Consider the following 25708-nt stretch of genomic DNA (forward strand, 5'->3'; position numbering starts at 1 on the left):
AAGGTTTACTAGACTAATACCTGGAATGGGCTGAACAGGCTAGGTTTGTATCCGCTGGAGTTCAGAAGAGTAAGAGGTGACTTGATTAAAACTTAGAAGATTCGGAGGGGTCTTGACAGGGTGGATGTGGAAAGGATGTTTCCCCGTGTGGGAGAATTTAGATATTGGGTCACTGTTTAAAAATAAGGGGTGGCTCATTTAAGACAGATGAGGAGAATTTTTTTTCTCTCAGAGGGCCATGTGTCTTTGGAATGCTCTTCCTCAAAAGGCAGTGAAAGCAGAGTCTTTGAATATTTTTAAGGCAGATGTAGATAGAATCTTGATAAGCAAGGGGGTGAAAGGTTATTGGGGGTAGGTGGGAATGTGGAGTTGAGGTTACAATCAGATCGGCCATGATGTTATTGAATGGCAGAGCAGGCTCGAGGGGCTGAGTGGCCTACTCCTGCTCCTAATTCGTATGTTTTTTTTATTCATTCATGGGATGTGGGCATCACTGGCGAGGACAGCATTTATTGCCCAACCCTAATTGTGCTTGAGAAGGTGGTGGTGAGCCGTCTTCTTGAACCGCTGCAGTCTGTGTGGGGTAGGTACACACACAGTGCTGTTAGGAAGGGAGTTCCAGGATTTTGACCCAGCGACATTGAAGGAACAGCGATATAGTTCCAAATCAGGATAGTGTGTGGCTTGGAGGGGAACTTGCAGGTGGTGGTGTTCCCGTGCATCTGCAATGTTTGTATGAATAAGCCCATAGTCATACTTAGGGATACAGGGGCCAGCCAATCCCTTCTGCTGGGAAAAGGCATGACCTTTCCCCCAGCGAGTGCATTGAATGCTAGAGTGCTATTAAATGGTATCAGAGGAAATTATATGCCCATACCTTTATACCGGGGCACCTGGAGTTTCAGGACCGGTAACTGTGGAGATTATCCCAAGTTTACCTGTGGACGGGGTCGACCTGCTCCTCGGTAATGATCTGGCGGGGGCAAAGGTGGTAGCTTCCCCAGTGGTTTTAAAGAGACTGAAAGAGATCAGGGAGACAAAAGTTACAGGAAAAGGTTCCTGGCATTGTTCCTGACTCTGTGTGACCTGGTCCATGGCCAAACAAGTTCTGTCAGAGGAGGCTGAACTGGTTCTGTAAGACTTGCCACAAATGCCAGGTGTGGGGAAGCCTCAACCTGCAATAAAACTGCACTCCTAATTCCCATACCAGCTTTTGGGGAACCATTCAGCAGAGTGCTGGTAAATTGTGTGGGACCCCTGTCGAAAACAAAATGGGGCTACCAGTATCTTCTCACCATTATGGATGTGGCGACCCAATTTTCAGAGGCTATCCCTCTGAGAACTATCTCTGCCAAGGTAGTGGTGTAGGGGCTAACCCAATTCTTCACCCGATATGGGCTGCCTGTTGATATCTCTTCAGATCAGGGCACGCATTTCATGTCCAGTATTTTTAAAAAGGTCATGTGTAATCTAAAGTCCTCAGCCTACCACCCACAGTCACAAGTGACTTTGGAGCAGTACTAGCAGACTCTAAAGACAATGATCAGGGCACTGCTATGAGTACCCCCATGACTGGGACAAAGGGCTGGGAGTTATTCTCTTTGCTACCAGACACTCGTCCAATGAGTCCACTAGCCTTAGTCCCTTTGAATTAGTTTATGGACACGAGGTGAGAGGTCCTCGAAAACTAATCAAGGAGAGGGTTTTGGGACTCAGGGACAAATCTTCCCTGTTAGATTACATCTCCTTGCTCTGAGAACATCTCAGAGAGCCTGTGCAGTGGCTCAGGAACACCTAAAAACCTCCCAGACAGCTATGAAAAGGCAGGCAGATAAACATGCCAAGGCTAGAACATTTCAGCCCGGAGACCATGTGTTAGTACTATTACCAACACAGGGAAAACCATTGAAAGCCTGGTTCATTGGCCCGTACAGAGTAATAGCGAATAAGCCAGGTGAATTATATAATTGACATCCAGATCGTAGGAAAAAGCACAGGCTGTGTCACATCAATATGTTAAAACAGTATCACAGCTGGCAAGGGGACAAACAAGCACAAGTTTGTCAGGCAGTCAGGAAAGAGGAGGGTGAAAGGGACAGTGAGGACGAGTTAGAGGGAGACCTGGAGGATTCCCAAATCGAAGCCCCTACTGTCCGGTTAGCTAACACTGAAATGTTAGGGAAATTAGATGCTGTACTCTCCTATTTAAATGCAGAACAGAGAGGAGACCTAGCAAGGCTGCTCATAGTGTTTAAAGGGATCTGCAGGGACAAACCAGGGTGCACAACCCTAACCCTACATGATATGGCTGTTGGAGAGACTCCTCCCATAAAACAAAATCCCTATTGTCGAGGTCCCAGGAAAATGACCCAAGTTCAGGAGGAAATTCAGAATGAAGACATAGGCTAGAATTTTACACTCAAAGAGTGGGAAGGTGGTGGCGCAGTGGGTGTGTGTAAAATGGAGCGGGAGGCTTAGGGGCCCTTCCTGACTTGCTCCCGCCTCTGCCGCCACTTTTCTCAGGACCCTTAAGTGGTTAACAGCCACTTAAGGGCCTCCGCCCACCACCACGAGGATTTTACCCTTGGCCGGTCGGGCAGCCCAGGCCTGAGACAAGCTGCCTGACAAAAGTAGGTGGCTTTCTGATAGCCTGGGGGAGGGGGTGGCCTCCTAATCAGGTATCCTGTGCCTGACAGAGGGCCGCGCCCACTTCCCCAACCATATCTGACACGCCTGCCACCCGCCCCCCCCCCCAACTTCTGTCCTCCCAATCGACCACCCTTCCACCCTTGCCTCGCCGGGGCCCAACTGATCACCACCAGCGAGGCCCCAAAAACTTACCTTCATTCCAGGCCTCCCCGGAATCTTCCTTCCAATGCCTGGGTTGCAGTCTTAGCAGTGGCCACCGCTCCCAGTGGCACTGCTGGGACAGAGACTTACCTGTCCTCTGATTGGCCGGCAGCTCCATTAGGTGGGACATCCTGCCTGAATGAGGTGGAAGTCCCGCCTCAGACCAATTAAAGGTCTGGAGACCACAAAATTTAGTCCGGATCCCCAGGCCAGGCAGAGGCCGGTTCGCCACCGGCTTTTCAGTCGTTGGATGGCTCCCATCCGCCGAGGGAAAAATTCCGGCCCTAGAAATTAAAGATTCAAATTCTGAAGGGAGATACAGAAAAGCTCATACACCAAAGGAAAACCCGAAGCTCAAAACGGTTTTTGTGGCAGATTTGGAGGATGGTGATGGTGGTGGTGACTGCAAGTCAAGTATTCTAATTGAGGAGGAATTGTGGCCGAAACTGGATGAGCACAGGAAAAAACATGTACAAAAAACACTGGATGATCTCCACAAAGTTATGAACAACCTTGAATCCAGGGTTGAGTTCACTGATATAGAGTAACTGGAAAAGGAAGATATTGTAGAAATACATGAGGAAATGCAATGTAGGCTGGAGGACAAGCTGATTGAGCCCAGTCAAAGCAGCTGGAATTCCCCAGTTGTGCTTGTGCACAATCCCGGATAAAAAAAAACTAGAGTATAGCTATGACAGTGAGACGGATGAATGTGTGTGTGTACAGTTTCTTTTTAATTTTTGGCCTCATAACGAAATGTTCCTGTTGTCACATTTCATTTTGCATGGCGTGGAGGTGTTACATCAATGTGTTTTGCTGAATGATAATTTTCTTTGCTCCACTGACTGGAGATCTGACTTCATTTTTTTTTTGAAGAAATTTAAAAAGAACATTTTTAAAAAGACAAGAGGCCAGCAAAGTCATCCTTTCAGCTTAAGATGATTACCTAGCTTGCAACACAGTATCCTACATTGCAATGCATGTGAGGTGACAAATGAAATGTCTGCATTTCCCAGCAAGAACCAAGACCCAGGAAGTTTAAAGGAACTACCTGCTCTCTCAACAAGCAGAGAAATACTGCTATGTTTGAATGACTGACTACCATGTGACAAGCTCCTACCCATCTGTGGTTTTAAGCTGGTGATTTTCTCTGCAGCAGAGGAGAAGCTTTTGGACTCTGACATGAGCAGACCCTAAGTGGGGAACCATCTCTCTATCCATTCCAGCTTGAAAGCTTTCAAATCCTGTTGTTAACTGCATACTCTGCCTACAATCAGAAACCCCGTTGGACGAAATCATCTGCCTCACTATTTCCACAAGACTCACCGAATCAGTCATCTACCTCTTCAAACTAAAAGCCTCAGGACCATTGAATTCAGCTAGAAGCATCAGCAAAGCATAACCTTTTGTTTCATGGACTTTAACTCAACCAATCTACCTTTCCCCACTCTGTAATCTATTTGTGTGTGTGTAAACCTCCAGAGTGTGTGTGAGAGTGAAAGTTGGCGCGTTCTTATTTTATTAGTTCGGTTTAGGTACAATAAAGTTAACCTCTTTCTTTGTTAACTCAAGAAAACCAGTCCGATTGGTTCTTGTTATGATCAAAGCAAGTAAGTAATCGAACACCTACTGAATTGGCCAGTACATCCGCTTTAAGAAAGAATTAAACCTGTTGTGGTCAAACAAGGAGAAGGGCAAGAGGGAAGCCCTTCGACCTCTCCTCACTTGATCGGAACAATTCATTGACCTCACTAAAGCATTTGACTCAGTAAATTGCAAGGCTCTGTCGAAGGTGCTCCAAGGATTTGGATGTCCAAGGAACTTCATCACAATCCTGCAATTGCTCCATGATGATATGACTACAACTGTCTTGAGTTGGAGATCTGAAACAGCCACCTTCAAAGTCCGGCCCAGGGTCAAGCAAGGCTGTGTGATAGCCCCCATACTATTTACAATCTACCTGACAGTGACTATTCACCTCATCAAAAATCACCTGCCCTCTGGTGTGAGTATTAAATACCACCTAGATGGAAAACTCTTTAACCTCAGTCGCCTCTGTGCCAAAACTAAACTGACCACCATACTCATAGATGAACTACAGTTTGCGGATGACTGCAGGGTCGTTGCCCACTCTGCACCAGATTTGCAAGCCGCTCTCAATCTCTTCAATTCTGCATACAAGAGACTTGGCCTGTCCTTGAATGTTGCCAAAACAAAATTCATATCAACATACACCTGGTCAGCCAAATATTCCACCTCCCATATATGTTGAAGGAGAAACTTTGGAATATGTTGAGCACTTCCCTTCTTTGTCAGCCACCTCTCTCAAAAGGCCATCATTGATGAGGAGATCCAACACCAGATCAGCTGCACCAGCTCAGTCTTCTACAAACTACAGCTGTGAGTATTTGACAGCAAAGATCTCCACAAGTCAACAAAAATCCTGGTGTACAGAGCAGTTATTGTCACCACACTCCTGTACTGCAGTGAGACCTGGGCTGTGTATCAGTGACACATAAAGCACTAGAGAAATTCCATCAGCAATGCCTCTGTCGCATCCTCCGGATTCAATGGGAGGACCATCGAACAAATGCTAGTGTCCTTCTTGAAGCCAGCTCCACAAGCATTCAGGCAAAACTCCTGCAAAACCAACTTCGATCGACTGGACACTGTGTCCGTATGGCCGAAAACTGTCTCCCCAGCCAGGTCTTGTTTTCTCAACTCTCAAATGGCTAGAGTTCCAGGGAGGACAAAGAAAACACTTGGAAGACACTCTGAAGCTGTCTTTGAAGCGTGGCAGCATTGATATTGATGACTGGGAAGAACTTGTTACCAATCATTAAAAATTGCGAAAACACGTCCAAGCTGCATCATGCTTTATGTCCAAACGCCTTAATGATGAGGCAGAACGGCAGCCGAGGAGGTAAGAAAAGGAAGCAAATCCTGCACTCCAGATCCCATTACCTCATGGGACGTCCTGCACAAACATCTTCAGGTCGAGAATCGGCCTGTTCAGTCACCTGAAGATCCATGGTGACCTTGAATAGATGTCATCCTCCAATCAAGGGACAGCCTACAACGCTGACAATGATTCAATGACATAATGCTTAAGATCTATTCTGGCTAGTGGAAGAGAAGGCACAGATGCAATTGATTATGGAACATTCTCTTTATTTGCCTATGACTTTTAGATAGCAGTGCATAAATCTAGCCAGAATGAGGGAGATAGACTGACTTTCACCAAGTTGGCATACTTTTGGGGGTTAAAAATAACTACTTTGTTAGAGTAGTGATTGTGGGAGTTATAGTATCAACCTTCATTAATGGCAGCAAAATCAGGAAAAATCTTACCATGTCAGCACTCGTGTATATCTCAGCAGGGTGTGCTCTAATGCTAATGGTTTATTAGGATTACAACACACCACATAAAGATGCAGCAATAAAATCATTTGAGATAAAGAATGCACTCTATGTGAATCCCAGTATTATCAGCATAATATTGCAACATCTCTTGAAATAATTGACTCCAATGTGCAGATGTATCACTTTATTTTTCCTGGTTTAAAGGTAAAATCTTTCTGTTCCTAGGGCTTAGCCAGCAAAGCACTGCAGCCAAGATGTTTGGCCCGTTTCCAGAGCTCCACCACTCTTGCCTGGACTAGTTAATATGCAGATACAGCAGCAATTAGGAAGGCAAATGCTATGTTATCCTTTATTGCAAGGGTATTGGAGTATAAGAGTGAGGAAGTTTTGCTGCAATGATAATGTGCTTTGATAAGGCTACATCTGCAGTACTATGTGAAGTTTTTGTCTTTTTACCTAAGAAAGGATATACAAAAGCAAAATGAGTTCTGATGAAGGGTCATTGACCTGCAAAATTAACTCTGTTTCTCTCTCCATAGATGCTGCCTGACCCACTGAGCATTTCCAGCATTTTCTGTTTTTATTTAAGGAAGGATATACTTGCTTTAGAGGCAAGCTCTTTTACATCATGATACAGTTTTCTGAATCTATATGAATAATAAAGTATTATCTATCACTGCTATTTTCAGCACTTTTGAACTACAAGAAAGCCCCCAGCGATTTAACATCCGCAGCACTTAAAGCAGCCAGAAGTACTGCACAAAGAACAGCTAGGCGTTGCGCAAACGACTACTGGCAACACCTATGCAGTCATATTCAGCTGGCCTCAGACACCGGAAACATCAGAGGAATGTATGATGGCATGAAGAGAGCTCTTGGGCCAACCATCAAGAAGATCACCCCCCTCAAATCTAAATCGGGGGACATAATCACTGACCAACGCAAACAGATGGACCGCTGGGTTGAGCACTACCTAGAACTGTACTCCAGGGAGAATGCTGTCACTGAGACTGCCCTCAATGCAGCCCAGCCTCTACCAGTCATGGATGAGCTGGACATACAGCCAACCAAATCGGAACTCAGTGATGCCATTGATTCCCTAGCCAGCGGAAAAGCCCCTGGGAAGGACAGCATTACCCCTGAAATAATCAAGAGTGCCAAGCCTGCTATACTCTCAGCACTACATGAACTGCTATGCCTGTGCTGGGACGAGGGAGCAGTACCCCAGGACATGCGCGATGCCAACATCATCACCCTCTATAAAAACAAAGGTGACCGCGGTGACTGCAACAACTACCGTGGAATCTCCCTGCTCAGCATAGTGGGGAAAGTCTTTGCTCGAGTCGCTCTGAACAGGCTCCAGAAGCTGGCCGAGCGCGTCTACCCTGAGGCACAGTGTGGCTTTCGTGCAGAGAGATCGACTATTGACATGCTGTTCTCCCTTCGTCAGATACAGGAGAAATGCCGTGAACAACAGATGCCCCTCTACATTGCTTTCATTGATCTCACCAAAGCCTTTGACCTCGTCAGCAGACGTGGTCTCTTCAGACTACTAGAAAAGATCGGATGTCCACCAAAGCTACTAAGTATCATCACCTCATTCCATGACAATATGAAAGGCACAATTCAACATGGTGGCTCCTCATCAGAGCCCTTTCCTATCCTGAGTGGTGTGAAACAGGGCTGTGTTCTCGCACCCACACTTTTTGGGATTTTCTTCTCCCTGCTGCTTTCACATGCGTTCAAATCCTCTGAAGAAGGAATTTTCCTCCACACAAGATCAGGGGGCAGGTTGTTCAACCTTGCCCGTCTAAGAGCGAAGTCCAAAGTACGGAAAGTCCTCATCAGAGAACTCCTCTTTGCTGACGATGCTGCTTTAACATCTCACACTGAAGAATGCCTGCAGAGTCTCATCGACAGGTTTGCGTCTGCCTGCAATGAATTTGGCCTAACCATCAGCCTCAAGAAAACGAACATCATGGGGCAGGATGTCAGAAATGCTCCATCCATCAATATTGGCGACCACGCTCTGGAAGTGGTTCAAGAGTTCACCTACCTAGGCTCAACTATCACCAGTAACCTGTCTCTAGATGCAGAAATCAACAAGCGCATGGGTAAGGCTTCCACTGCTATGTTCAGACTGGCCAAGAGAGTGTGGGAAAATGGCGCACTGACACGGAACACAAAAGTCCGAGTGTATCAGGCCTGTGTCCTCAGTACCTTGCTCTACGGCAGCGAGGCCTGGACAACGTATGCCAGCCAAGAGCGACGTCTCAATTCATTCCATCTTCGCTGCCTTCGGAGAATACTTGGCATCAGGTGGCAGGACTATATCTCCAACACAGAAGTCCTTGAAGCGGCCAACATCCCCAGCTTATACACACTACTGAGTCAGCGGCGCTTGAGATGGCTTGGCCATGTGAGCCGCATGGAAGATGGCAGGATCCCCAAAGACACATTGTACAGCGAGCTCGCCACTGGTATCAGACCCACCGGCCGTCCATGTCTCCGTTATAAAGACGTCTGCAAACGCGACATGAAATCGTGTGACATTGATCACAAGTCGTGGGAGTCAGTTGCCAGCATTCGCCAGAGCTGGCGGGCAGCCATAAAGACAGGGCTAAATTGTGGCGAGTCGAAGAGACTTAGTAGTTGGCAGGAAAAAAGACAGAGGCGCAAGGGGAGAGCCAACTGTGCAACAGCCCCAACAAACAAATTTCTCTGCAGCACCTGTGGAAGAGCCTGTCACTCCAGAATTGGCCTTTATAGCCACTCCAGGCGCTGCTTCACAAACCACTGACCACCTCCAGGCGCGTATCCATTGTCTCTCGAGATAAGGAGGCCCAAAAGAATTTTCAGCAATATTATTACATTTTCCAGAGCAAACCTAAACAATGGCCCATAGCTCAGAGCTCTGGTGAATGTGACGTGAACTTGAATCACTTATCTATGGCTTGTGCAAATCATATCTGGAATGATTTACCTAAACAGAACTATCTGGGACATTTGTTATTGGGATACACACTGCTGCATTGTGCCGTAACCTTCACTAATTAGAAGGTGCTTTGTGCTGCTGTTGACACTTTTTTTGTCTGTTTAGAGTTCCTTTTGCAATTATACCAAGTGGCATGTTACCCAGACTATGAAGTTAAACCTCCAATGATGATGAATGGTGTAGCTGCTTGGAGGATTTGAATTGTTCAGTGCTGACCGTGCATGACTACTGCATACCTGGGGGCCCAGCCTGCTTCACTTACAGAATCAGAGCCATCAGGTTCAGTGTAAATGCAGCTGGTTGGATTAACCTCCTGAATAGGTTCCACTATATACAAGGACATGGTATCTGAGGTAGTCAATCGATACCATAGCACTATAACATTTAAACCTTTTCTTAAAACAACTTGGAGTAGAAATTTGTCTTGGACTGTAGTGCAAAATTGATGGTATCGCATGGGGCACTTGTTACATATCCTGCCCAATGTCCAGTGTTGTTCATGTCAATAGAACTGAATATTGGGCTGGGTGTATGACAGGCAGCTGATGCCATACCACCCAAGTATTTGTAGTGTTGTAGCTTTTATTAATGGACAGTAGACAACATCTCTGCATCTGTCTCCATGTGCAGTGTCTCCTCAAATAATTCACGAAAGTGCGTCAGACAACTTTATATAAAAAAAGACAGCATCTCGAGTTGGCTAGAAAACATTCTCAGAACATCCAAATAATTACAAAAGCTTTACACTAGATTCATGGCCAAGCAATGACCCTGCTTACATTTTTCATTGTTGGTATCCTAATATAATATATTAATGTTACCTCAGGACACCAGCATATACCACTGACATTGCTAAATGATGGGGCAAGCTGGAAATGAATTTGCAAAAGTATCCGAGAGTTTTAACTATCCTAGTGACCATTCTTCAAGTATGAGCCGAACAATATTTGGTTGTAGCCCTGTTATAGTCAATATTTGGTTGCAAGCCCTCTGGCATTGCGCCATTAACTCTTTGGTTATTTAATTTCTCCTGCTTTCCACCCTAATCACAGACCTTCCCTTTTATTCTTTTTCCCACCTGCTCCCCTTTCACTTGCTTAAAACCTGTTACATCTTTAACTTAAATAAAAACAGAAAATGCTGGAAATACTCAGCAGGTCCGGCAGCATTCATGGAGCGAGAAACAGAGTTAATGTTTCAGGTTGATGAACTAACTCTTCCCAGTTCTGATGAAAGGTCAGCGGCATGAAACGTTAACTCTGGGCACGATTTTCCTGCGGGCTTCAGGACCCGCCGTCAAACTCAAATGGGCGTCAGAAGCCTGCACTGTGTGGGAAACAGTCACTCACCTGTGATTTTCCCTGAATTGGCCAATTAATGGCCAGAGGGCAGGTTCGCTGTCCAATTAAGGATGGCGAGCAGACTCTAGAAGCTGGAGGGCCAACAGGAGGCCATGGCAGTTAAATGAGGAAAATCCCAGTTGGCCTCTGGCAACTGGCTTTAATAGGCCCTAAATCAGCTCAACCGCGTTTTGCAGGTGGGTACTCCTGCTGCCCCCCGCAACCCATTCCCACTTCCAGGAAAATGACCCGGGGGCGGGTTAGAGCTGGGGAACTGACACACCAGACAGCAGTGCAAAATTCCGTGCCCTCTCCCGTCCATTCCCAGCCCCAGCGACAGCTTAAAATTCAGCTCTCTGTTTCACCCTCCACAGATGCTGAGTATTTCCAGCATTTTCTGTTTTTATTTCAGATTTCCAGCATCCACAGTATTTTGCTTTAATATTTGGTTTAGTCTGTTTTAGTGCAATATACATCACTGACAAGGCTGCTCCTGTCCTCCTTGACAGATACAGGTACCCACTTCCAAAAGGCGTCATGAATGCTGGTCAATTTTCTTCTTTCTCGCTCAGAGACAATAAAACCAGTTGTACTAACCACTGCTGCCCAGGCTGAAATTGGCGAACTCAACGCAGACCAGGAATTGAATTCCAGAGGACAGATTTTCATCTCTGGTAAGAGCTTTGGAAAAGTGTAAGCAGGTTGTAGCTTATTTTGCAGTCTTTTGGTCTGCTACATTCTTACATCTAACATTGAAGGGGAAAATGTGCTGCCATATCTCCATAGTCTCTATGGATCTATACCTCATCCTTACACTTACACAAATCTTTTGGGATAGCTATCAACACCCTTTCTTTCCCAGGATATCACAAACTCTGTGATCATGATAGCCTCTCGTTTATGGTACTGGTCTAACACACCAGAGTTTGAGAGCTTAAATCCCATCATGACAAGTTATGAAACTGAATTCAGTAAATCTGGGTATTTTGTTGACTAGCACCAGAAAAACTGATGATGAAAGTGGTTAGTGTCGTAAAACCTCAACTGCTTTATTACTGTCCTACAGGCAAAGGAACTTACTACTCCTTACCTGAAATGGCCTATATGTGATGCCAGTCTCACACTATGTGGTTCTATGCGCAAATAGGGATGGGCAACAAGTATTGTCTTGCCAATATTGCTCACATCTTAACAAAACGTTTTAAAAATGGAGCAGCATAAGATGCTGCAGTATGAACCAGCACGGGGTATTTATGGCATGATCAAACATATGTTTACAGAGTTGAAAATACAATAGCATTTTATCCTGTGTCTGAATGGAGCCCAGGTATTGTAATCTTCATTGAATTGTAAAAATCAGAGCTGCATATTGGTAATAAGGCTGATGGGGTTGGGTAGGTGGAGATCATTCTCTGTTGTATAGATCAATAGATGGTAGGAACAGCATTATCAGATGGTCTGCATTGTATTTGTCGTAATGATGACTGTTATGCAAACAGGAAGATAAAATATACGTGTGGGTTAATTATGGACTTGATGTAGAAAGTGAAATCATACCCAATTCATCAATACTGAAAATATTGTATCTGTGCAAGGACCAAGCTGAAGATTGCAATGGTACACCAATGTGCTTTTTGAGCCTATGTTTTGCTCTGCCTCTTTCTCTCACATCTCTGACACTTCTTTTGGGCCTCCTTATCTCGAGAGACAATGGATACGCGCCTGGAGGTGGTCAGTGGTTTGTGAAGCAGCGCCTGGAGTGGCTATAAAGGCCAATTCTGGAGTGACAGGCTCTTCCACAGGTGCTGCAGAGAAATTTGTTTGTTGGGGCTGTTGCACAGTTGGCTCTCCCCTTGCGCCTCTGTCTTTTTTCCTGCCAACTACTAAGTCTCTTCGACTCGCCACAATTTAGCCCTGTCTTTATGGCTGCCCGCCAGCTCTGGCGAATGCTGGCAACTGACTCCCACGACTTGTGATCAATGTCACACGATTTCATGTCGCGTTTGCAGACGTCTTTATAACGGAGACATGGACGGCCGGTGGGTCTGATACCAGTGGCGAGCTCGCTGTACAATGTGTCTTTGGGGATCCTGCCATCTTCCATGCGGCTCACATGGCCAAGCCATCTCAAGCGCCGCTGACTCAGTAGTGTGTATAAGCTGGGGGTGTTGGCCGCTTCAAGGACTTCTGTGTTGGAGATATAGTCCTGCCACCTGATGCCAAGTATTCTCCGAAGGCAGCGAAGATGGAATGAATTGAGACGTCGCTCTTGGCTGGCATACGTTGTCCAGGCCTCGCTGCCGTAGAGCAAGGTACTGAGGACACAGGCCTGATACACTCGGACTTTTGTGTTCCGTGTCAGTGCGCCATTTTCCCACACTCTCTTGGCCAGTCTGGACATAGCAGTGGAAGCCTTACCCATGCGCTTGTTGATTTCTGCATCTAGAGACAGGTTACTGGTGATAGTTGAGCCTAGGTAGGTGAACTCTTGAACCACTTCCAGAGCGTGGTCGCCAATATTGATGGATGGAGCATTTCTGACATCCTGCCCCATGATGTTCGTTTTCTTGAGGCTGATGGTTAGGCCAAATTCATTGCAGGCAGACGCAAACCTGTCGATGAGACTCTGCAGGCATTCTTCAGTGTGAGATGTTAAAGCAGCATCGTCAGCAAAGAGGAGTTCTCTGATGAGGACTTTCCGTACTTTGGACTTCGCTCTTAGACGGGCAAGGTTGAACAACCTGCCCCCTGATCTTGTGTGGAGGAAAATTCCTTCTTCAGAGGATTTGAACGCATGTGAAAGCAGCAGGGAGAAGAAAATCCCAAAAAGTGTGGGTGCGAGAACACAGCCCTGTTTCACACCACTCAGGATAGGAAAGGGCTCTGATGAGGAGCCACCATGTTGAATTGTGCCTTTCATATTGTCATGGAATGAGGTGATGATACTTAGTAGCTTTGGTGGACATCCGATCTTTTCTAGTAGTCTGAAGAGACCACGTCTGCTGACGAGGTCAAAGGCTTTGGTGAGATCAATGAAAGCAATGTAGAGGGGCATCTGTTGTTCACGGCATTTCTCCTGTATCTGACGAAGGGAGAACAGCATGTCAATAGTCGATCTCTCTGCACGAAAGCCACACTGTGCCTCAGGGTAGACGCGCTCGGCCAGCTTCTGGAGCCTGTTCAGAGCGACTCGAGCAAAGACTTTCCCCACTATGCTGAGCATAACCATAGCATTTAATGTAACATTCCAGCTAATCCTTGCTGTGCTTTGTTTCAATAACAAGCAATTTGGTTGAAGGATAAAGCAAACAGGAGTATCATGAAGTGATGCCTTTGTCTTTTGGGAGGTCGAACCAAAGCAAGGAACGTAACCTGAGCCAATCTCATCATTTTTAGCAGCTGTATATAATTGGAAATTACCGTACTCCATTAATTTTCTTCCAGAACTATTTATTAAATGGCCAAAATCTGATGACTGGAGGCTCCTTGCCAAGTAAAGTTACTGGTCGCAGTAACTCCCTCAGCCGGGTGGGGAGCAGAGAGGAGACCAGCAAACTCTCTCAGCAGGGTGGATTAAGGGGTTTCGGAAACTGTGGTGCTGTCTGACAGGCTTGGAATATTAGCTCAGGTGTGGAAAAGTCGTGAGCTCCCCCTTTTCTGTCCCTGATCCAGATTTTCTAAAGGGTGAAGAAGTTAAATGGTGTAAGTTAAACTCACCTTCTCTTCCACAGCTCTAAATTTTATTTCAGTCAGCAATGAGAGCGGGACAGTGGGGTAACCATCCTCCACTCGTCTCAGATTTATATTTCCGAGCAGAGATGGTCAGGGGGCAGCAGTGAGCTTTGCTCCCCCCCATCCAGTTTCTATCAATGGGGTGAGGTGGAGTGGGGGGTTTGGTGGTGTGATGCCCTCACTGAACACTGACTCTCAAAGTCAGGGGGATGTGGGAGGCTCTTCTAGCCATCAGGACCAAATTTGTAGCTCAATGTGGGATGAGGAAGGGCCACAAAAACTTAAATCAATGCGAGTGAGAAGTGAGAAACATACACACAATAAAGGATTGTGAGGGGGTGAAGTGCATTCAGCATCAGGTCACAGTATACGGCAACCATTCTTCTTCTTCTTCTTGTTTGGCCTCCTTGTCTCGAGAGACAATGGATAAGCGCCTACTGGAGTGGCTATAAAGGCCAATTCTAGAGTAAAAGACTCTTCCACAGGCGCTGCAGATAAAATTGGTTGTTGGGGCTGTTACACAGTTGGCTCTCTCTCTGTCTTTTTTCTTGTCAACTGCTAAGTCTCTTTGACTTGCCACTCTTTAGCCCCGCCTTTATGGCTGTCCACCAGCTCTGGCGATCACTGGCAACTGACTCCCACGACTTGTGGTCAATGTCACAGGACTTCATGTCACGTTTGCAGACATGTTTAAAGCGGAGACATGGACGGCCGGTGGGTCTGATACCAGTGATGAGCTCGCTGTACAATGCGTCTTTGGGGATCCTGCCATCTTCCACGGGGCTCACATGGCCAAGCCATCTCAAGCGCCGCGGGCTCAGTAGGGTGTATATGCTATGGATGTTGGCCGCCTCGAGGACTTCTGCATTGGAGATACGGTCCTGCCACCTGATGCCAAGGATTCTCCAGAAGGCAGCGAAGATGGAATGAGTTGAGACGTCGCTCTTGGCTGACATACGTTGTCCAGGCCTTGCTGCTATAGAGCAAGGTACTGAGGGCACAGGCTTGAAACACTCGGACTTTTGTGTTCCGTGTCAGTGCGCCATTTTCCCACACTCTCTTGGCCAGTTTGGACATAGCAACGGACGCCTTTCCCATGTGCTTGTTGATTTCTGCATCGAGAGACAGGTTACTGATGATAGTTGAGCCGAGATAGGTGAACTCTTGAACCACTTCCAGATCGTGGTCACCAATATTGATGGATGGAGCATTTCTGGCGTCCTGTCCCATGATGTTTGTTTTCTTGAGGTTGATGGTTAGGCCAAATTTGTTGCAGGCAGCCGCAATCCTGTCGATGATTCTCTACAAACACTCTTCTGTGGGATGTTAATGCAGCATCATCAGCAAAGAGGAGTTCCCTGATGAGGACCTTCCGTACTTTGGTCATCAGAGGAATGTATGATGGCATTAAGAGACCTTTTGGGTCAACCATCAAGAAGATTGCCCTCCTCAAATCTAAATCAGGGGACACAATCACTGACCAACGCAAACAAATGTAGCGCTGGGTGCAGCACTACCTAGAACTGTACTCCAGGGAAAATGTTGTCACTGATACCGCCCTCAATGCAGCCCAATCTCTGCCATTCATGGATAAGTTGGACGAACAGCCAACAATTCCGGAACTCAGTGATGCCATTGATTCTCTAGCCAGTGGAAAAGCCGCTGGAAAGGACGGCATTACCACTGAAATAATCAAGTGTTCCAAGCCAGCTATACTGTCAGTACTCCATGAACTGCTTTGCCTGTGCTGGGATGAGGGAGCAGTACCTCAGGACATGCGCGATGCCAATATCATCACCCTCTATAAGAACAAGGGTGACCGCGGTGACTGCAACAACTACCGTGGAATCTCCCTGCTCAGCATAGTGGGGAAAGTCTTTGCTCTTGTCGTTTTAAACAGACTGCAGAAGCTGGCTGAGCGTGTCTACCCTGAGGTACAGTGTGGCTTTCGAGCACAGAGATCCATCATTGACATGCTGTTCTCCCTTCGTCAGCTACAGGAGAAATGCTGCGAACAACAGATGCCCCTCTACGTTGCTTTCATTGATCTCACCAAAGCCTTTGACCTCGTCAGCAGACGTGGTCTCTTCAGACTACTAGAAAATGTCCACCAAAGCTACTAAGTATCATCACCTCATTCCACGACAATATGAAAGGCACAATTCAGCATAGTGGCATCTCATCAGACCCCTTTCCTATCCTGAGTGGCGTGAAACAGGGCTGTGTTCTCACACCTGCACTGTTTGGGATCTTCCTCTCACTGCTGCTCTCACATGCGTTCAAGTCTTCAGAAGAAGGAATTTTCCTCTGCACAAGATCAGATGGCAGGTTGTTCAACCTTGACTGTCTTAGAGCAAAGACCAAAATATGGAAGGTCCTTATCAGGGAACTCCTCTTTGCTGACAGCAACCGTTAGTGGAGAGAAAAGAAAGCAGAGACACCTGGAGGCCATAATGTTGTACTGCCTGAAGACACACAATGGCCAAAGCATCAGCTTCTGCAGTTTGATCTAACATTACATCAATGGTTCTCAAACTGTGGACCCCTAGGAGTCTGTAGAAATTTTCCAGGGGATCTGTGAAATAATAGAAAGCGCTAGCCGAGTGGGGCTGATCTTACACATGGACTTCATGGTCAGGGGGCCACGTGGTCAAGAGTGCGAGAATGGGCAGTAGTTGGAGGCGGCAGCTGAGTATAGCCACCACATGTGTGGTGCAGAGTGGGCTAGGTGTCTCAGCTGGGGGAGAAACAGACTTTGCAGTGAGAAGCAGGCACACCCAGCTCACTGATATCTGTAAGTAAATACGTGTTTTCTTAAAATCATGATTAAAGCACTTGTCACCTTATTCATTAGTATATAGTATTATAATTCACATTGCAGGTGAATTCATGATTATTAATCCAATTGAAAAGGGGTCCTAAACGAAAAACATTTGAGAACCACAGCATTACGTGATATATTTAATGTAGAACTGGCCTAACACAATATCCCCAATAGGCAAAACTGGTACTGTATTCAGATCTTGACAATTTTAAAATAAATTTTCCCATAGAGGCTGATATAGGAGATTTCAATGGATTTTGAAATGCAATGTTGGAAATTGCTCATTGATTTTAATATAGAATAGATAATTTCATTGTTACCTTTGAAGACTTTGAATGAGCTCTTGGTGACAGCATATTAAAAAGAGACTAGCATTATAAATTGCTGCTACTGGTTTTGGTTTCAGGTAATCTTGCTGCCCTTTAATTTCTATTTTGTTGATAAAGGATTGTACTTTGAGTCTGGCTGATAGAAGCCTGGACCATTAACCATCACAGTGTTACCGATAAGAGTTAAACATCCCTGCAACCTTACATTTTGCCATAAATTGCATCATTTTAGGTTTGCATCAATTATTGACATATCTGTCAGCCGTGATTCAGTGGCAGCACTCTTGTCTCTCAGTCAGGTGACTGTAGGTTCCAGTCCCACTCTTTTTGAGGAAAGAATGTAGGCTGACTCTTCATTGCAGTATTTGCTGTGAATGTTCTCCTACATGGCGAAAGTGACATTTCAAAAGTACTTCATTGGATGTAAAGTGCTTTGGCACATCCTAAGGTTGTGAAAGGTGCTATATAAATGCAACTTCTTTCTATATTGTTTTATGGAAACTAAGTTCTCTGCATTGAAAATTGAGTCATTTCCCAGCTGAATCCAGCATCAGAAGTTAAAAGACTACATTAACTAATTGGTAGGCATTATAAAACGCTGTTCGTGAAACACAGTCATGGTAGCAAATCAATAAATTTCTGCAGCTGCTATTATCTTATTAAAGGATGTTTATCTTAACAGACGTCAGTCTTAAATCTGACAGACACTAGGGTGGCATAGTCCTTATATATTAACCTGGACAATTCTTCCATTTTTTGTTTTGTTTCAGGTACACCATTAGGTTAATGAAAGGGATTTTATAATTTTGGTTAACAAGCTAGATGACAATTAATTATCTCATTACTACACAAAGGCACTTGTCTAATATTTCAAACTTATTTGTTAACAATAATAATGCATATAAAGTTAATGGCATCTAATTGGATATTTAGGTATTTTAAAATTCATTCATGGGATGTGGGCATCACAGGCCAGGCCAGCATTTATTGCCATCCCTAATTGCCCTTGAGAAGGTGGTGGTGAGCTGCCTTCTTGATCTGCTACAGTCCATGTGAGGTAGGTACACCCACAGTGCTGTTATGAAGAGTGTGTGACTTGGAGGGGAACTTTCAGGTGGTGGTGTTCCCATGCATTTGCTGCTCTTGTTCTTCTAGTTGGCAGAGGTCGCGGGTTTGGAAGGTGCTGTTGAAGGAGCCTTGGTGCATTGCTGCAGTGCATCTTGTAGATGGTACACACTGCTGCCACTGTGCGTCGGTGGTGGAGGGAGTGAATGTTAGTGGATGGGGTGCCAATCAAGCGGGCTGCTTTGGCCTGGATGGTGTCGAGCTTCTTGAGTGTTGTTGGAGCTGCGCCCATCCAGGCAAGTGGAGAATATTCCATCACACTCCTGACTTGTGCCTTGTAGATGGTGGACAGACTTTGGGGAATCAGGAGGAGAGATACTCGCCGCAGGATTCCTAGCCTGTGACCTGCTCTTGCAGCCACGGTAATTATATGGCTACTCCAGTTCAGTTTCTGGTCAATGGTAGCCCCTAGGATGTTGACAGCAGGGGATTCAGCGATGGTAATGACGTTGAATGTCAAGGGGAGATGGTTAGATTCTCTCTTGTTGCAGATGGTCATTGCCTGGCACTTGTGTGGCGCAAATGTTACTTGCCACTTATCAGCCCAAGCCTCGATATTGTCCAAGTCTTGCTGCACTTGTACACGGACTGCTTCAGTATCTGAAGAGTTGCAAATGGTGTTGAACATTGTGCAATCATCAGCGAACATCCCCACCTCTGACCTTATGATTGAAGGAAGGTCATTGATGAAGCAGCTGAAGATGGTTGGGACTAGGACACTAACCTGAGGAACTCCTGCAGTGATGTCCTGGAGCTCAGATCATTGACCTCCAACAACCACAACCATCTTTCTTTGCACTAGGTATGACTCCAACCAGTGGAGAGTTTTCCCCCTGATTCCCATTGACTTCAGTTTTACTATGGCTTCTTGATGCCATACTCGGTCAAATGCTGCCTTGATGTCAAGGGCAGTTACTCTCACCTCACCTCTTGAGTTCAGCTCTTTTGTCCATGTTTGAACCAAGGGTGTAATGAGGTCAGGAGCTGAGTGGCCCTGGCGGAACCCAAACAGAGCATCACTGAGCAGGTTATTGCTAAGAAAGTGCTGCTTGATGGCACTGTTGATGACACCTTCCATCACTTTACTGATGATTGAGAGCAGGCTGATGGGGCAGAAATTGGCCAGGATGGACTTGTCCTGTTTTTTGTGTACAGGACATACCTGGGCAATTTTCCACATTGCAGGATAGATGTCAGTGTTGTAGCTATACTGGAACAGCTTGGCTAGGGCCACAGAAAGTCTGGAGCACAGGTCTTCAGTACTATTGCTGGAATATTGTCTGGGCCCATAGTCTTTGCAGTATCCAGTGCCTTCAGTCATTTCTGTGGAGTGAATCGAATTGGCTGAAGTCTGGCATCTGTGATGATGGGGACTTCAGGAGGAGGCCGAGATGGATTATCAACTCGGCACTTCTGGCTGAAGATTGTTGCAAATGCTTCAGCCTTATCTTTCGCAGTGATGTGCTGGGCTCCCCCATCATTGAGGATGGGGATACTTGTGAGGCCACCTCCTCCAGTCTGTTGTTTAATTGTCCACCACCATTCACGGCTGGATGTGGCAGGACTGCAGAGCTTAGATCTGATCCGTTGGTTATGGGATCGCTTAGCTCTGTCTATTGAATGCTGCTTACGCAGTTTAGCACGCAGATAGTCCTGTGTTGTAGCTTCACCAGGTTGATACCTCATTTTAAGGTATGCCTGGTGCTGCTCCTGGCATGCCCTCCTGCACTCTTCATTGAACCAGGTTTGGTCTCCTGGCTTGATAGTAAGGGTAGAGTGGGGGATATGCCGGGCCATGAGGTTACAGATTGTGGGTGAGCTGCTGTTGATGGCCCACAGCACCTCATGGATGCCCAGTTTTGCATTGCTCGGTCTGTTCGAAAGCTATCCCATTTATCACGGTGGTAGTGCCACATAACTCGATGGAGGATTTCCTCAATGTGAAGGCGGGACTTCGTCTCCACCAGGACTGTGCGGTGGTCACTCCTACCAATACTGTCATGGACAGATGCATCTGCAGCAGGCAGATTGGTGAAGATGAGGTCAAGTATGTTTTTTCCTCTTGTTGGTTCCCTCACCAGCTGTCACATACCCAGTCTAGCAGCTATGTCCTTTAGGACGGCCAGCTCAGTCAGTAGTGGTGCTACCGAGCCACTCTTGGTGATGGACATTGAAGTCCCCCACCCAGAGTACATTCTGTGCCCTTGCCACCCTCAGTGTTTCCTCCAAATGGTGTTCAACATGGAGGAGTACTGACTCATCAGCTGAGGGAGGGCGTTAGGTGGTAATCAGCAGGAGGTTTCCTTGTCCATGTTTGACCTGATGCCATGAGACTTCATGGGGTCCAGAGTCGATGTTGAGGACTCCCAGGGCAACTCCCTCCCAACTGTATACCACTGTGCCGCCACGTCTGCTGGTTCTGTCCTGCCGGTGGGACAGGACATACCAGGGGATGGTGATGGCAGTGTCTGGGACATTGTCTGTCAAGTATGATTCCGTGAGTATGACTATGTCAGGCTGTTGCTTGACTAGTCTGTGGGACAGCTCTCCCAACTTTGGCACAAGGCCCCAGATGTTAGTAAGCAGGACTTTGCAGGATTGACAGGGCTGGGTTTGCCGTTGTCGTTTCAAGTGCCTAGGTCGATGCCGGGGGTGGGGGGTCCATCCGGTTTCATTCTCTTTTATTGACTTCGTAGTGGTTCGGCACAACTGAGTGGCTTGCTAAGCCATTTCAGAGGAAAATTAAGAGTCAACCACATTGCTGTGGGTCTGGAGTCACATGTAGGCCAGACCAGGTAAGGGCAGCAGATTTCCTTCCCTAAAGGGCATTAGTAAACCAGATGGGTTTTTACAGCATTCGACAATGGTTTCATCACTAGACTAGCTTTTTAATTCCAGATTTACTAATTGAATTCAAATTCCACCTTCTGCTGTGGTGGGATTTGAACCCATGTCCCCAGAGCAATACCATGGGTCTCTCGGTTATTAGTCCGGTGACAATACCATTACACCACCTTTAGTTATGAATTACAGGATTTTATCTGGGCGATCAGTGTCTCAGCCTCTGGCAAAAGCGCCGATAAGAACCCCTCATTGCCCCTACTGTGTAAAGCCTGCTGAATCAAGTACCAATTAGGCACTTAACTGGACAGTGGCAGGCCTTCCACAGGATCAAGGACCTCAGCAACAGAAGTCCCACCCTCTGAGAACTGCTGGCCAATTAGAGGCCGGCAGCTCTTTAACTGAGCAGCACCACTGTAGAGGCGGTGGCTGCTGCTGGAGGAGCACTCACCTGAGGCCTAGGACTGGCGCTGGACCCAGACCAGGTATGATGTCGAATGGTGGAGCAGGCTCAAAGGGCTGAATGACATACTCCTGCTCCTGTGTTCCTTCCTATGTTTGTTCATATGCACTCCTCACCTCCAAATCCACGGAGGGGGGTGGAGCATAAAATTCCCCTGTTCGAGTGAGATCTGCTCCTGCCTTCCAACACAGTTAGACTGAGATTTGTTACTGCCTTACAACACACTGAGAGTGCCTTAATCTATAATGAGTACCACTACTTACTCACATCTACTTTTTCACCATAGTTCATGAATGCAGGAATTTCTCTTGTACAGATATCAAACCATTTTAGTTACTGTTTTCTATTTTTGCTATTTTGCAGTGGGAGTGCTATGGCAGGGATGATTAGACAGCAGGCTCCATGATTAAATTATGTCGCTTGACAGGCTGTGATATTGTAGACAGCCTTAGTTTTTATCATCATAGCTTGTGCATATTATAGTAGCTGAATGATTCTAAAGTTAACTATTATTTTTCGGTTACTGTTATAAGCTTGCGCTCAAATGATTTCCAAAGAGAGTTACTTGTTGTACTTCCAACTATTCCACTACATAGGGACTGGCAATGTTTTTACTGCAACCAGTTCGCATAAGATATGAGAAGGACAGGGCAAGATTGCAAGAGATAGCTGTGGATCTTGTTGAATCTCAATCATCTCTGAAAAGCTCTCCATGTCTGTAATCTGCATGTAGCATAGTGACTTTTCTCTTCAGGCAGTCAGTCATATCTGTATTCCAAGGTTTAGTTCTGTTCTTTGTTATTGTGAAGAAATTACTTTCTTCGCCAGCATTGCACAACTCTGTGCATGAGCCAAATCTGGCCTTGATTTTCTTCATCCAGTCTGTGATGTGGTCTTTAATTACCATCATGACAAAAGAATTAATAATTTTTTGACAACTGTTTTATTTTTGAATTGACTTTACTGCAATAAAAGGCACAGTTCTCATTAAAGAATGAAATCATCCTGCTCCACATTTGTGTGGTCTGTGGGTTTTTTTTCAGTGCTGTGCATACATGTTGAAAGACATCTTCCTCAAGAAAAGAAAGATTTAATTTGATTGCAAGCATACAATGCCATGAGATGAATCCCACCAAAGTGCATTTTTCCGTCATTCAAATGATGATGCAGCGTTGGTGAAAATAACGTGGGTGGCGCAGTGGTTAGCACCGCAGCCTCACAGCTCCAGGGACCCGGGTTCGATTCCGGGTACTGCCTGTGTGGAGTTTGCAAGTTCTCCCTGTGTCTGCGTGGGTTTTCTCCGGGTACTCTGGTTTCCTGCCAAAAGACTTGCAGGTTGATAGGTAAATTGGCCATTATAAATTGTCACTAGTATAGGTAGGTGGTAGGGAAATATAGGGACAGGTGGGGATGTTTGGTAGGAATGTGGGATTAGTGTAGGATTAGAATAAATGGGTGGTTGATGTTCGGCACAGACTCGGTGGGCCGAAGGGCCTGTTTTAGTGCTGTATCTCTAATCTAATCTAAAAAAACGTGTGCATCTTCTGACTTTTCTTTCTCCCATCCCAGCCCAAACAAAACTATAGATCAACCAAAATGTTTCTTTTTCAAGAATACCGTGTCACTTCGTTTAATGAATGGAAAACCAACTTTTTTTTTCTTCGATCATATTTGTGAGTTTTAAATAGAATCATCTGTTCAGCACTTGATGCAGCAAGAAAGTTATATTCTGGACCCCTGTGGCTGAGTTAATTGTGCCTCACTGGAAAGTCTACAGCTTTTCTTTGAAGGGCATATGCATTTTCACCCAATTAGTTACATGCTTCAGTACATGCTGTCAAATAATCAATCAGTTAACAACTATAGCTCCTGTCCATTCCAGTGTGAATTAACGATGATTAAACATTGTCATCAAATAAGGCCTTTCAGCCCTCACCATCCTGTGTTCCTCTCACAGTAATTCCATTAATGACATGAATTGAATGTGAAATGTCAGAGTGAAGAGCTGATCTCAATAACTTTAAAAGAAAGTCATTAGTCATTCAATGTTCAGGCAATGGGTCGTATTTTGCAATTAGGGGATAGTTGAGACAATGATTAATTCCTTTTTGCTGCACTTGGCAGCTTGAAACATTTTTATTTTCTAGTATCTAATAAAAAAAATTGAGGATTTTTAATGGTGAATCTGTGAAAAATATTGGATCCACATTAATTATCTGAATTCAAAGTACTGGCAGGATAATCTTAAAAAAAATAAACTGCAAATTTCATTATTGGAATCCGAGTTATCTTTTTTGTCCCCCCAGTTTTCTCCCCTTATTTCCTTAGGCACTGACTCATGTTAGAGATTAGTTTTAAAGGTCCAGTCAACCCTTTGCCAGAGTGACACAGTGACATTCCTTATTTGTGCCTGTAGATAGTGAGAATTCCTCATCTTTCAAAGCTATGGTTATTGGATACTGTTGTTTTCCCAATGGAACCATGCAAGTTTACAGCACAGGGAAGGTCCATTCGACCCATAGAGATTGAGTCAGCTCTTTGCTAGAACAATCCAAAATGAATTCCAGTGGCCTGTTCTCTTCCCACAGGCCTATACTGTTCCTTACATTAAGAGTTTACCTATTATCAAATCCATTCATGACATTAAAATACTCTGTTAAATCTTCTATTAAAATTATCTGGGCTGGATTTTACATTGCCGTCGCCGAAAATGGCGATGGCCGTAAACAATGGCGGCCCGCGCACACGGGCTGTATTCGCGGAGCCGCCACAATAGTAAATGCGGCTGCTCATTTAAATGGCCGGGGCTGATCACACCCCCCCATCCCCCCAACCCGAAGGCGTGGAGGGAGCAGGCTGCCCGTCCCTGGCAATGGCACCAGGCGCCACTGCGCCCACCATAGCCATTTAAAATTTAAAGGGACATTTTTTATAATAAATTACATAACTTGATCATGACCCTACCCCACCACACCTGCGCCCCTTCCCACACCCAATAACCATAGAATTAAGTACCTGCCCTCTCCAGCCCCCCCCCCCCAAAACACTTATCTGGTACACCCGACCTTCCCTCCCCCCCCCCGACCACCCCCGCCAAAGTTCATAAACTCTAAACTTCACTCCTTCCCACCATCCCCTAGTCCAATTAAATTACTCTGATGCCACTCCACCCCCACTCCCCACCCAACCCCACACAGAGAAATTTACTTGCTCCCCCCACCCACCAGTGTTCCGCCTCAGAACTCTGGACGGAGATCCGAAGGTGTGGGAGTGCCGGCCACCGGCACCAATATCAGAGCGGAACGGACGACGGGAGCGGGTAAGCAATTAATCCCCTTATTTGCAATTTTTAAGTATGTAAATTTGGCTCCCGTCACCGAGTGGCGGGGGGGGGGGCACTACAAGGCCTCGTTGCCGCCGGCAATATCAGGCTGAGCCTTCCCTGTGTTGAGGCCCATGGCAGGCCTCTGCCGTAGGAATTTTCCAGCACCCCCGCCATGACTGTAAAATCCAGCCCTCTGCTTCCATCGTCCCAGTATCTCAAGTTTCCTGTTATAACTACATGTCTCATTCATGGCATCATCTTGGTGAATTTACACTGTGTATTCTCTTTGATGTGTCTTCAATAATGGGGTGTGCAGAAATGTACATGGCATTCTAACTGTGGACTAACCTTGCTGGCATTTTTGATTAGTGGTGTTCCCATGCATCTGCTACCCTGGGTTTGGATGTAAATTCAGCCGACAGTTTATTGCATTAATTATACACTTAAGAAATTTCTGATTATTATTCACAATCACAATCCTTCATCTCCGATAATCAGATAGGAGAATAAACTTAATGGTA

The sequence above is a fragment of the Heterodontus francisci genome, chromosome 27 (assembly GCF_036365525.1).
Source record: "Heterodontus francisci isolate sHetFra1 chromosome 27, sHetFra1.hap1, whole genome shotgun sequence".
In the NCBI taxonomy this organism is placed as follows: Eukaryota; Metazoa; Chordata; class Chondrichthyes; order Heterodontiformes; family Heterodontidae; genus Heterodontus; species Heterodontus francisci.